This window comes from Amphiura filiformis, chromosome 18 (assembly GCF_039555335.1).
Source record: "Amphiura filiformis chromosome 18, Afil_fr2py, whole genome shotgun sequence".
NCBI classification, from domain to species: domain Eukaryota; kingdom Metazoa; phylum Echinodermata; class Ophiuroidea; order Amphilepidida; family Amphiuridae; genus Amphiura; species Amphiura filiformis.
Window position 1 is genome coordinate 45,908,249 of NC_092645.1, and position 12,220 is coordinate 45,920,468.

The 12,220-nt window shown below is 38.6% G+C and overlaps 1 protein-coding gene across 2 annotated transcripts in view; it reads right to left on the minus strand.

Moving 5' to 3' along the window:
* The window catches only part of LOC140138725 (sialidase-3-like), a 31,412-nt gene extending 28,002 nt beyond the window's left edge, over positions 1 to 3,410 (minus strand). For both annotated transcript variants that reach the window (XM_072160483.1, XM_072160482.1), the window contains exon 1: positions 3,343 to 3,410. The gene's annotated coding sequence lies outside the window, so the exon portion shown is untranslated. The remainder of the gene's footprint in view (positions 1 to 3,342) is intronic.
* Between the last annotated feature and the right edge of the window lie 8,810 nt (positions 3,411 to 12,220).

Sequence of the window (12,220 nt, forward strand, 5' to 3'; positions counted from 1 at the left end):
ATTACAGTAATGGCGTATATAAGATTGAAATAAATTCTCTACCTTCTATACTAGATCAATTGTGACGCAAGTTGTTATCAAAAATTGTTGTGATAGATGTACAGTTAATATTCATATATGGTCATTTTCACGGTAAAGGGTGTAACTTTGGATTTTTAACATTTTGATCCGTAGTTTTCTAATAAAGCCACAGAATTCCATGATTTTTGGCCACATAAGTCATCTAGTTAGCAGCTACCTTGGGTAGCATAATCATCTTCGGGAGTTACTGCGTCAGTTTTAGCAGGCTTAAATGTACCTAATATTGCCATTTTGAAAAACTGTAAAAAACAGTAACATTTTTGTAAAACCCTGTGTTTTCTTCAGTTAGTTCATGGATAATTTTTCTTATCCTGAAAGTACGGTCATATGTTCAGTAAACACTGCCACATTAGATTTAATTGTGAACAGCCCTGTATTTTTGAGAACCGGACTTCGATATTTGTCGCTTCGAGGCTTCATTTTCCGTTAACAATTGTTAACAAACTTTGTGGGTATAGCTTTGGTTCATAATTCTTGGTTATTTCTTCACTTCTTCTTGATTCATAACAGTTGATATCTTAACTTGAAATGGGTAACAAAAATTAGTTGATTTGCAAGCTTTTAAAATTTTTATAAAATCTTGACTTCAAAGAGCCGATTTTCCGTTAACTTTTTTGAAGCCTCCGAAACAAACTGTTCAGCAAGCTTGGGCAAATATAAATAAAAGAGCTCATCCAATCTATTTATCAAAATGTAGCAAAGTAGATCCTCAAGTCACTTGTTTTTAAATCATGGAGATATATATCACCGTTTGAAAATGGGACCCAATACAAACTTTCCGTTAACAATTGAAGCCTCCGAAACAAATGAAGCCTCCGAAACAACAGTAAACTTAATTATCATCTATGCATATCTAAATTGGTATGTTCCATATTGATATCTGCATTGTAATTGTTGCATGATATGTGCAGAATGTCATAAATTAAAAAAAAAAATTGATATTATGGTTAATGCTTGAAAAATATACTGATATCCAAGAAAGCCCGCTTCGAGGCTTCACATGCAAATAACACCATACTTAACAAATGGGTGAAAAAATTATCATGTTATAAATCTGCAATATCTGCCGCATAGAATCATTGATTCAATACACACAAGAAAATAACAGCTTAGATGATCCCAACAGTGTTGTTTTCAAAAAACTACTTCTGCCATGTTTAACCATTGTAAACATGAAGCCTCCAAACAAAAAAAAATGACTTGCTGTGATAATTTAATTTTGTCACAACTGAAATTCAATACTTAGAAGCAAAGCATGAAAATTGGTAATTGTGATATTTTTACCTATTTTTTCATGTCAACTTGTAGTAGTTAGCCAAATATTTTACTTTTATGATCACCTGTGTTGTTAACTGAAGCCTCCGAAACACAAATCGCTTGAATTGCCAATTCTAAAAAATAACTCCAATTTCTGTGAAACTTGGCTGGGAGGTTCCTTTCATCAAGTAGTATTTGTACATGAAGTTAGACATTTAAATTATTTTAGGAACCCAATTAAAACTTAAAAAATATGTTTAAGGTTGGGAAATTTCCATTGCAAATGACCCTTGATGTTAAAAATTTTCAAAATTGCAATTACAAACATAGCAAAACATGGTATAAAATTTAACTTATATCTGTTGACTTACTTTGGAATGGGATTTCACATGTATTCCAGCTTTCATGTCATAATTTTCTGAGCTTATGTAAAATACATTTTTTCTTAGATTTTAACCAAAATGTTATGGAAATGTCAAATTTTTTATCAGAAATCAAAAGGTTTAAGCCTTGAAACACTATTTTACTGGAATTTAAGTTGCTTCTATGCATGATTACAGTAAACAGAAACATATTTAAGTGGTTTGAAATTTTGACCCTAAAAATCAAAAGTTACACCCTTTACCGTGAAAATGACCATATTCCAATACGGTACCTATCTGATGGTACAGTTTTTACACAGAAAATATTTATTTGAAAAACCTGCCACTCTGCTTTTTCCTACATGTAGTACGGTACAGGGAACCCATACCGTAGTAGCTCTGCACAACGGTATGGGACGAAGTGTATACAAAAAGCTAGTGCAACGCAATTGCATGATTTCAATTAGAGTTTGTACTAAAAAATACAAGGCTCCTGTAGCTTTAATAGTTGCATGTTTGTCATAATATTAATTACGGTACACAGCTTCTTGTAGGCTACTTCTTACCTAAACTCCTATGCTTGAAATTGTAATAAATACTTCGTTACTTATCCAGAATAAATAAAAAATCATTAGCACATGATCCAAGTCGGCGCACCAAAACTGAGATCTATGGCACTTCAGTGCAAACTTAGATAGGGCATCACCAATAACGAAAATGTCATACCGATAAATGATGTGTCTGTTTGCCCGTTTTTTAAGTTTGCCTTGCGAACTAGCTTTTTCCGGAAAGGTCACAGAGTCGCCGTGACCTGTGCAATAATTACAATTAAAATTTTTCTTATTCTAACAGCTAGCATTTCTAAAATGCAGTATGGCGAAATGTGGTGTAAGCCTAGTTCCAGTAACTGTAACTCGTCATACCTAGCTAGAGTTACAGTGCACTCTATTGTTATCTTTTCCACAAATAAGAAACATCACAATTTGTGGTCTCATTTTGCGCTCTAAGGATGTAGCTGAGGAACTCTCTCAAGGACAGTTTGGGCATGCACTGATGATTTTAATCCCATTGTACCAGGGTTTGGGCGTGCATGGATGATTTTAATCCCACTGTACTAGTCTATACTCACAAAGTTGAGGTAATTGATCTACATTGATCCCATCTTTTGGGTGCCTTCAAAATTCCCCGAGTTGGCAAAACCTGCAATCTTCATGGGAGTAATTTACTTAGTGCAAAAGTGGTCAAAATATTGCTCTGCAAAATGTCTTGATTTTCATGATTTGGATTTATCATATTGAGCAGCATTCTACTTGTGATGTTTCTACACTGTGTAGAGAGGGTCTACAGCATCTCTGAGGTAAAACTGACAAATACAAGGTATATTTCTTGATGCTTGAAGTTTGGATTTCTTAAACGTACAGTGCATCCCTATGTACCGCTGCAAGACTTCAGGTCAGTAGATGTCATTATGTTTATGATAAAGACTGAAGTCTTGCTGGCAGGACTAGGCATGCTGTAAGCCTAGGCTAGCCTAAGCCATCGGTCCCATCATAGGGCTACCCCAGTCTCTATACACCCGCTATAATAAAAAAAAAAAAAAAATCTAATACTTACAATATGGCTTTAATATTACTGTACTTACCTCTCGAGACTCGTATGCATTTAATTCTGTCATTCAATGATCCATGCATTATTTTCATTTTACCATTTAATAACCTGTATACCTACGAGCTGAACGTAAGGGTGCACACCACTATATAATGAGTTCCTGTGAAAACCTGGGTGAAAATCTATTTTTTGGGGCCTTTCTGCGGGTGGGGGGGGGGGGAGGTCATAACTTTAAATTTCTATGAGCTTCTATGGTGTTCGTGTTTATTGCAATGCGAAGAAAATTCTTCTCATATTGTTCCAGTGAAATTTTCTGAAATTATTTTGCAAATTGAACTGTAGAAAGTATAAGAAAACAGTGGCTTTTTCTAATCTAATCCCTCTAATCTATACTATTAAAGAGGAACTTGCCGATAATCGATACTTTGAAGAGGAACTGATCGATTCATCGGTATCATGTCAGAGATTATAGATGACAAATAAATTAATAAATAGATAAATAAATAAGTTCTAGCATTTCCAGATGAATGGTAATTGCATAGATAATAGATAAATTAATAAATACAAATAATTATTTGGATTTATTTGGTGGATCAACCAATGGTGGCCCGTCATTTCGTTGCCATGCTATAGGCCTACGCACATTAATACGCACACTCGCATAGCAACCCAGCGAGCGAGCACGCGTCAACCTCAAGATGCAAAAATGGCAGAGACGGTACGAAAATTGCGACAGTAAATGCTATTACCGTTAGAAGATTTTAAGCAGTTTTGTCATCATATTGAGGGGGTCACCGACATGGGGGTGGGGCTTGATGGCCGCAGTTTTTCGGCAATTTTCCTGTGGAATTTTCTAAATTTTCAGATCGATCGGAGGCACATGCCTGTCCATATCACGCTACACTCAACTGATTTAAAGGTATGTAAATTTGTAATTTGAAAATAAATTTTGAGTTTTGATGCGTTTGACTATAGGCTAACTTGAGTAGGCCTAGAGAGGAAGAAAGACAGAGTAGGAGAAAGGGAAAGAAAAACCTAACGTATTAATTAAGAGATATAGATAGAAGGAAAAAGACACAGAGAGGGAAAATGAGAACTGATGTGAGCAAAAGTAAAGAGAGATAGAAGGACTGATAACGAAGGAAAATAAGAAAGAAAGAAAGAAAGAAATGAAAGGAAAGAAAGGTTTAATGACAAGGAGCCCTGGCGAGAAATAAATAAATAAATGGTGGGAAAGGGTAGGAATGAAAGAAAGTGAGGACGGAAGGATGTGTCGAAAAGAGATCAAAGAAAACAAAGAACGAACGAACGAACGAAAGAAAGAAAGAAAGAAAGGGAAAGTGACAAATGGAAAGAAAGAAGTTAAAAAAAGGTATGGCCTACCAAAAATACGCAAAATGGATTTGTGTTTTGGTCAAATTCTAATATGCAAACACGCGTTATTGGGCTGGTAAAAGCGATACCATTTGCCATAATTACCATTTCCCCCACCCCACCACCTGAAGTTACACCTATGTAACTCAACCTTCTTGAAACCCAATGTTGCTATAGTATAGACCTACTTGATGAAACAGAAACAAATTTAAAAGAAAGAACGAACGAACGAAAGAAAGAAAGAAACGGCCAAATACATGCGTGCAAAAGTGGAACAAATTCGCACGAAGACCGCAAAAATGGGCACTTTTTAGTATGGCCAAATATGAGGTTAATCAGAAACCCACATGTACATATGTATACAGGAAAGAAAGAAAGACAAAGAAGACAAAGACAGACAGACAGAAAGAAATAAAGACAACGAAAGAAAGACAGACAGAAAGAAATACAGAAAGAAAGAAAGACAAAGAAACAAAGAAAGAAAGACAGACAGACAGAAAGAAAGAAAGATAACGACAGAAAGACAGACAGAAAGAAAGACAGAAAGAAAGAAAGACAAAGAAAGAAAGACAGAAAGAAAGAAAGAAAAAAGAAAGAATGAAAGAAAGAATGAAAGAAAGAGAAAGGGTGAGAGAAACGAAAAGAAAGAATGGGAAAGACAAAAAAAGACATACAGACAGAAAGAAAGAGCTAGAGAGAGAGAGAAGAAAGAAAGGGAACAAGCAAGAAAATTAAAAGGAGAGAAATGGAACGAAATAACGGGAAAGCAGTGGTGTGCGCAAAGGGGGGGGCAGGCGGGCAATCCCCCCACTTTTGTTGGTCATTCGGGGATTCTGCGGGAAAAAATTTGCCCTTCACACTCCTAATCAGACTCCATGCGGGGGAACTGAACAACTGCTCCCCCTCCCCTTTCAATGTACGTGCTGCGCACGCCACTACGGAAAAGCAAGAAATGGAAAGAGATAGAGAGAGAAACTGAAAGAAAAAAGGAAAGACAAAGAAAAAATAAGTCAAAAGGGTGTTTGGTACAAAAATTACGCAAAAGATTATGCTAAAGGAAATCGTTTGCAAAATAGCAACAAATTGAACCACATCACTGACCGAGTAGGCCCTAATAATTGAGCTGTTAAATTGATACCAATTGTCATGATTACCATTTTCCATCGTTAAATGCTAACCGCTCCCGTTTACTAACCGCTTCCGTTTACTCATCTAGCGGGGGCCCGCGCGAAGCGCGGGTACCCGCTAGTTATAGATTAAAAATGAGCCGTGTTAATATGAAATCAACTATTATCATCAACCTGTCTTCAAATCTTTATAGAATCACATATAGGCCTATAGGCCTACGGTACTCGATTTACATTGTAGATGTAGGAATTTCAAATAGACCTAGGCCTACATGTATAGGCCTATCCGTTGTTTCTGGCAGTTATTAACTTATGGCTTAATTCCCTATCAGCGCTATTCAAATATTTGAATATTTCTTTAGCAATTAACTATTTTAAACTGTTGCGATTTGGTAGTTCATGCACACATCACAGCACGTACACCCTCTTGCAAGTTAAAAATGGGTGTGAGCTTTCAAATGAGTTTGTAGAAGAATTCAAATATCACAGATAGGCCTATGGCGTATACATTTGAGGAAATTTTGATATAGGCCTATCCACTTTTATAGGCCTGCGCCTATGCATAACACAAATTATAAATCAATTTGGTTTTGGGAAAAGGGACGTGGCACTTTTTCACTCAAGTTAATAGGCTACTTTGAAAGTTTTTCAACGGTAGCCTAATTAAAATTAAAAAGTTTTCAAGTTTTTTGAGGAATTGATAAATTATTTCAGAACATTTCACTGGAACATGTGGAGAATTTTCTTCGTATTTCCCCCAAGCAAGCTCAAGCAGAGAAGCCGGGGGGCGGGCGGGGCCGGCACTCAATAAAAATGGGTGACGGGGATGTGCGGCCCCATTGACCCCCATTTTTCAACTCGCTCCCACCCAATGACCCCCTTTTTGTTTTATTGAACTCTATCTCACCCAATGATGACCCCCTTGTTTATCTTCCTGTCACCAATATCTCCTTTTTTCCAAAATTTTGGGGGAAATTCTAATAATCTCTCACTGGATGGATGACCCAATTTTTTCATTATATTTCTTCAATTTTTTTTTTTTTTTTAATATTTTCAAATTTTTGAAATTTTTTTATCAACTTTTATATCTTGACCCAAAATTGTTCCCAGTCTCACGGAAAGACCCCCTTTTTTGGAACCTTCTCACTGACTGAAAGACACCCTTTTTCGGTGTCTAGGCTCTCACCGAAAGACCCCTAGTTTCGAACTGCTGTCCGCACATCCCCATCACTTCCAAAGTCGAGTGCCCCCCCCCTCGCCGGAGGCGATTTTTTTTTCCTCGACAAGGATGCGTAATAGGACTCTCATACACAGTTATACATTATACGCTCTACGCAGTTGAGTGAACACCACTGCACGCATAGATTCAGATTCAGATTCAGATTTTATTGACATTCATCTTACAACAAGATATGGTCAAAACATATATAATAATACGATACGATATATATAATACAAATAAAGTACAAGAACGATTACAGTTTACAACTATAAAGAATATAATATAAATTAACTAGGCATAGGCCTATTATTTAAATCCCGTTTTTCAAATGCAGTATAAATGAAATTAGCAACTGCATTGGTGGTGTCAAAATCATTGGCACCCATGATAAGAAGAAACTTATCATTTTCAGTTGAATTGTTGGTAACAAAAATATCATCTATTAACGTCATAAATCTATTACGGATATCGTTATAGTATAGCATAGTATTTGTACAAGAGACTCACCATGCTCACAGTCACAGCGATACCAGTGGACTATTCCACGCGCCAGGCGCGTCGCAAGCGGGGCGCCTGGGGCGCCCATGGGCGCCCCACTTTTTTGCAAAGAAAAGAAGAGAAGAGAAAAAGAAAGGGGAAAAAGGAGAAAAAGAGAAGAGAAAAGGGAAAAAAGGAGGAGAGAAAAAAGTTAAATCGTGTATAGTCGTGATAGTAGGCACATGTCTAAACAAACGCGCAGTCGGGTCGATCGAAAGTAGGCTAGGTCTTATGATAGCCCTGCAATTATTTTAGGCATTGCTTGAAGGCGGGTCCCGGTTCCAGCACTCCGTGTACAGTCACTCGTGCTTTGAAAACACCCCCTTTTGAATCTCATTTCGCGAACTTTTCAGGATAAAAACAACCCTATTTTTAGCAATTTCGCAAATTTTTTGCCCTTCTACAATGCCACTTTTTTGTGCTAAAACGCGAATAATATACCCCTTTTTGATGGAAACGCATTAATTTATGTGACCTAATGTAATGTGCACCAAACGGAATAATGAAACTGAAATTCGTAAATGATTTGAATAATGAAACTACGATGATTTATACATGTGATTGGTGCCCTTTTTTCAATTTCGCGAACAAGTGTATGAAAAATGACCCCTTTTTTCTTATTATATTGTACTAGATTTCGCGGTTCTCGGGTTGGGCGGTTCTCGTGATAGGCCTATCTATAATTACCCAACACCCGTTACCCATAATACTTGTCCTAACCTTTCAAACTACTACGATATACGTCGCTCAATGATTAATCAACTCTGTTTTGTAGCTGTGACGCTTACTTCGGTACCCATAATCTGAAAACCCATCGTTCACCTCTTTCAAACCCTGCCCTGCTACCACATTGGAGGACCCCAAAATACCCCGAAATTCAACGCAAACGGGTTATACCATAACTGATGATTTTTATGTTAATCCTGTCTTGAAAATAGTATTGGTCCAATGAGATGCACCTGTTAGTCACACTGTAATGCTTTTCCGATGCTCGCACTGTACTCCGCGCACACTCCCGTTGATACTCCGCGATAGCGCACCGCGAGCACGCGATAGTGCACCGCGTGAACGCGAAACGCGCGGACGCGAACGCGATAGCGCGCGGACAGAGGACGGACACGCCGTAATTGATTTCGCGAATCGCGCTTCTTTTAGTGCAACCGGCGCGGTGCGGATACACGGAGTGCCAGAACTGGGAGGCGCGCGGCGAGTCCTCGTCATAAAAGCATGTGAAAATTACTGCCGGCCCGCCGATTTGCAGGGCCCGTCACATTTTGTCAACAAAGTCGGTATTATTAAGACGGACTCATGCTGAGTCTTAACTTAAATAGTGTAAAAATGATGCACCAAAATGGCTTCAATTGGACCTTCATTTTGCAAAATTTCCCAAGTTCTGAGGGGGAACAAACACCCCCTACATAGGGGGTAAACAAGTGCCCATTTTCGATTCTGCTTTCAACATTTGCCAGTTTAGGCCCTTTGTTTAACAGAATTTATAGGCCTACAATAATAGGGAAAACTACTTGTCCACGAAAAGCTTCATAGACCGTCATTTCACAAATTTTCGGCTTTTTCAAACTAAACTTTTCTCACTGATAGTAATAGTGCTAAAATGGTCCACCAAATCGCTTCAATTAAGTCTTCATTTTGCAAAAGTTTCTTACTTCTGAGGGGGGAACATCCCCCTCAAACACCCCCCTGCCTGGTGGACAAACAAGTGCCAATTTTCGCTTCTCCTTTCGACATTTGCCAATTTATGTTTCAACATAATTTATAGGCCTACAATAATAGGGAAAACTTGTCCACGAAATTCGCGCGAAAGGATTCATGGAACGCTCATTTCACAAATTTTCGGCTTTTTCAAACTAAACTTTTCTCACTAATAGTGCTAAAATGGTCCACCAAATCGCTTCAATTAGGTCTTCATTTTGCAAAAGTTTCTTACTTCTGAGGGGGGAACATCCCCCTCAAACACCCCCTGCGTGGTGGACAAACAAGTGCCAATTTTCGCTTCTCCTTTCGACATTTGCCAATTTATGTTTCAACATAATTTATAGGCCTACAATAATAGGGAAAACTTGTCCACGAAATTCGCGCGAAAGGATTCATGGAACGTTCATTTCATAAATTTTCGGCTTTTTCAAACTAAAGTTTTACACACTAATAGTGCTAAAATTGTCCAACAAATCGCTTCAATTGGGTCTTCATTTTGCAAAAGTTTCTAACTTCTGAGGGGGGCACATCCCCCCTCAGACACCCCCTGCGTCGCGCAAGCACGACGCGATGGCCGCGATTTACATTTTTTTCTGTGTCATATTGGGTCCGTCTATTGGGCGCCCCACCTTTACACGCCTTGCTACGCGCCTGCCACGCGCTACCACGTAACAACACTACTGTGACTCGCACATACTTTGTTTTACGTACTCACACGCATATATGGCAAGCTAAAAGGCCCATTACGTATTGCGACAACGCGTTGCTTTCGAAAGCAACGCGTTGCTAAGCCAGCCAATATAGATATAGAGCTTTTACCAACACGTTGCTTTCCCCAAAGCAACGCGTTGCTTTCGCCTTTCGCAAACAACACGTTGTCATTCTTTACGTCTTGTGGCGACAACCAATCACAGCAACTCTTACAGGATACACACAATCATGCAAGAAACTCTTTATAAGCTTATTTATTGTTCTCATAATATCTGTGAAATTTTACGCCTGAAATGGATTTCGTTTTATGATATGAACAACTTAATATTGTTGCTCAAGGAATTTCTCAGAGTATTTAGGTCTACAATTAAGTGTAGGGCCTACAATTATAGTGTGATACACGCAAATCACAAAACATGTATAACAACTAGTACCAAGGCGGGATGGACATAACCAACAGCTCTTCAAAGCGCCGATATTATTGGCTAATCAAAAACTCGGCTTGGGCGCCCCTGAATTGAGTATGTAAGCAACGCGTTGCTTTGGGAAAGCAACGCGTTGCTTGTGAAAGCAACGCGTTGCTAAAAGCTCTATTTCTATTGGCTGGCTTAGCAACGCGTTGCTTTGGCGAAAGCAACGCGTTGTCGCAATACGTAATGGGGCTTTTGGCTTGCCATACACGCAGGCCGAATCATTTGTGTTGTGTATGTACTTTGAAAATTAAATGAGGTTTTATCCTGATCTTAAAATGTTGCCGTTAAATATTTCAGAATACCAGGGCCTAGGTCTATAGGCCTACAATCTGTGTTACACATTCAAATGTCATGGTATTCTTCCAGTTTATGCTTTCAGTGAGATACGTAGACCTACTATTTACATGTGAGCTATATCCCAGATAACACACGGACGTCGGTCCGACGTCGGATATAAGGAGCTAGCAAAGTCGACCGGACGTCGGGATTCGTGTCGGGTGCTCATCGGGGGTGCATCCTGCCGTCGACACGTAAAGACGTTGTTCCAACGTTAACGCTGGGCCGTCGTTTTGCCTACTGTCATGCCGATTTTATTCCGATGTTTAAAAAGGGTTGTCCCGACGTGGGACCAACTTTTTGCCGATTTCATGTCGACTTGAAAAGGATATCGTTCCGACTTAGGGCCAATATAATGTTTTGCCGGCTACGGACATGCCTTACTTATGCCGACGAGAAAAGTACGTTGGATTGTTTTACGGCCAACTCTTTTCCTACGCTAGCAGTCAACATTAATAGGTAAATTTTCACGGGAACATTTTCTGGACACGTGACCAATGCGTATCAATGTGAGTGTAACCTCGAGCCTGATCTATGACCCCCGGCGGTGACCTCGCTATTCAAGTCTGAGTAATTTTGAATTAGAATAGTATTTTTGACCGCAATTTTGATAGAAATTTGTGCATTGCAAATTTATTGAATATTATGTTATCTTAATTTTTTCACAATATCATCAAAACGTAATTTCAAAAATATCTAGGCCTATCTACGGAAAAAAATATTTATCTACGGAAACTCTTACCATAACATTATTAACTTGCGACAAGTAACTTATTTTGCCTCAAAGGAAGAATTCTTCCTATTCAAATACATTGGAAGAACACTTCCGTAGGCCCGACGCCGTTCCGATGAAGCAAGGGCGACGCCGACGTGTTCCCGCCATGTCCAACCCATTGCCAACGTAGGCCCGACGTATCGGTGTTTACTGGGATAGGACTTGTGTAACGGCAGGTTCGTTTTGCATACCTGCATACTGCATATTTTTAGAGTTTCTTAGTGGCGAGTTGTAAGCATCAAATAGGGGGCCTATTGCAAGATTGGGCATATGTCGTAAACAAAATATAAACACATGTGATATATAAATACTTTTGTTTGACCCTGGCCAGACATCTCAACATTTGCGAGAGATGCTATTAATTAGATTGGATGACTGTACAATGCTCGAGCTTTGTGTTATGAGTGTGAATCAATTTTCTAGGTGTCTGCATCTCAATTTGGAAAAAAACATTCAGTCTTAAATGATTCAGTCAGCATCACCTTAACATGAACTATTTCTTGGCAAATATTCTCCAAAACAAAATATACACATTGTTTATGTCAATTATGAGTGTAGATTTGTGACATCATATCCCATAATGCATATCTTTGGATGGTCTATGCTTATACTCCGGTACTACAGTAAGGCAGAATGTCCCACTG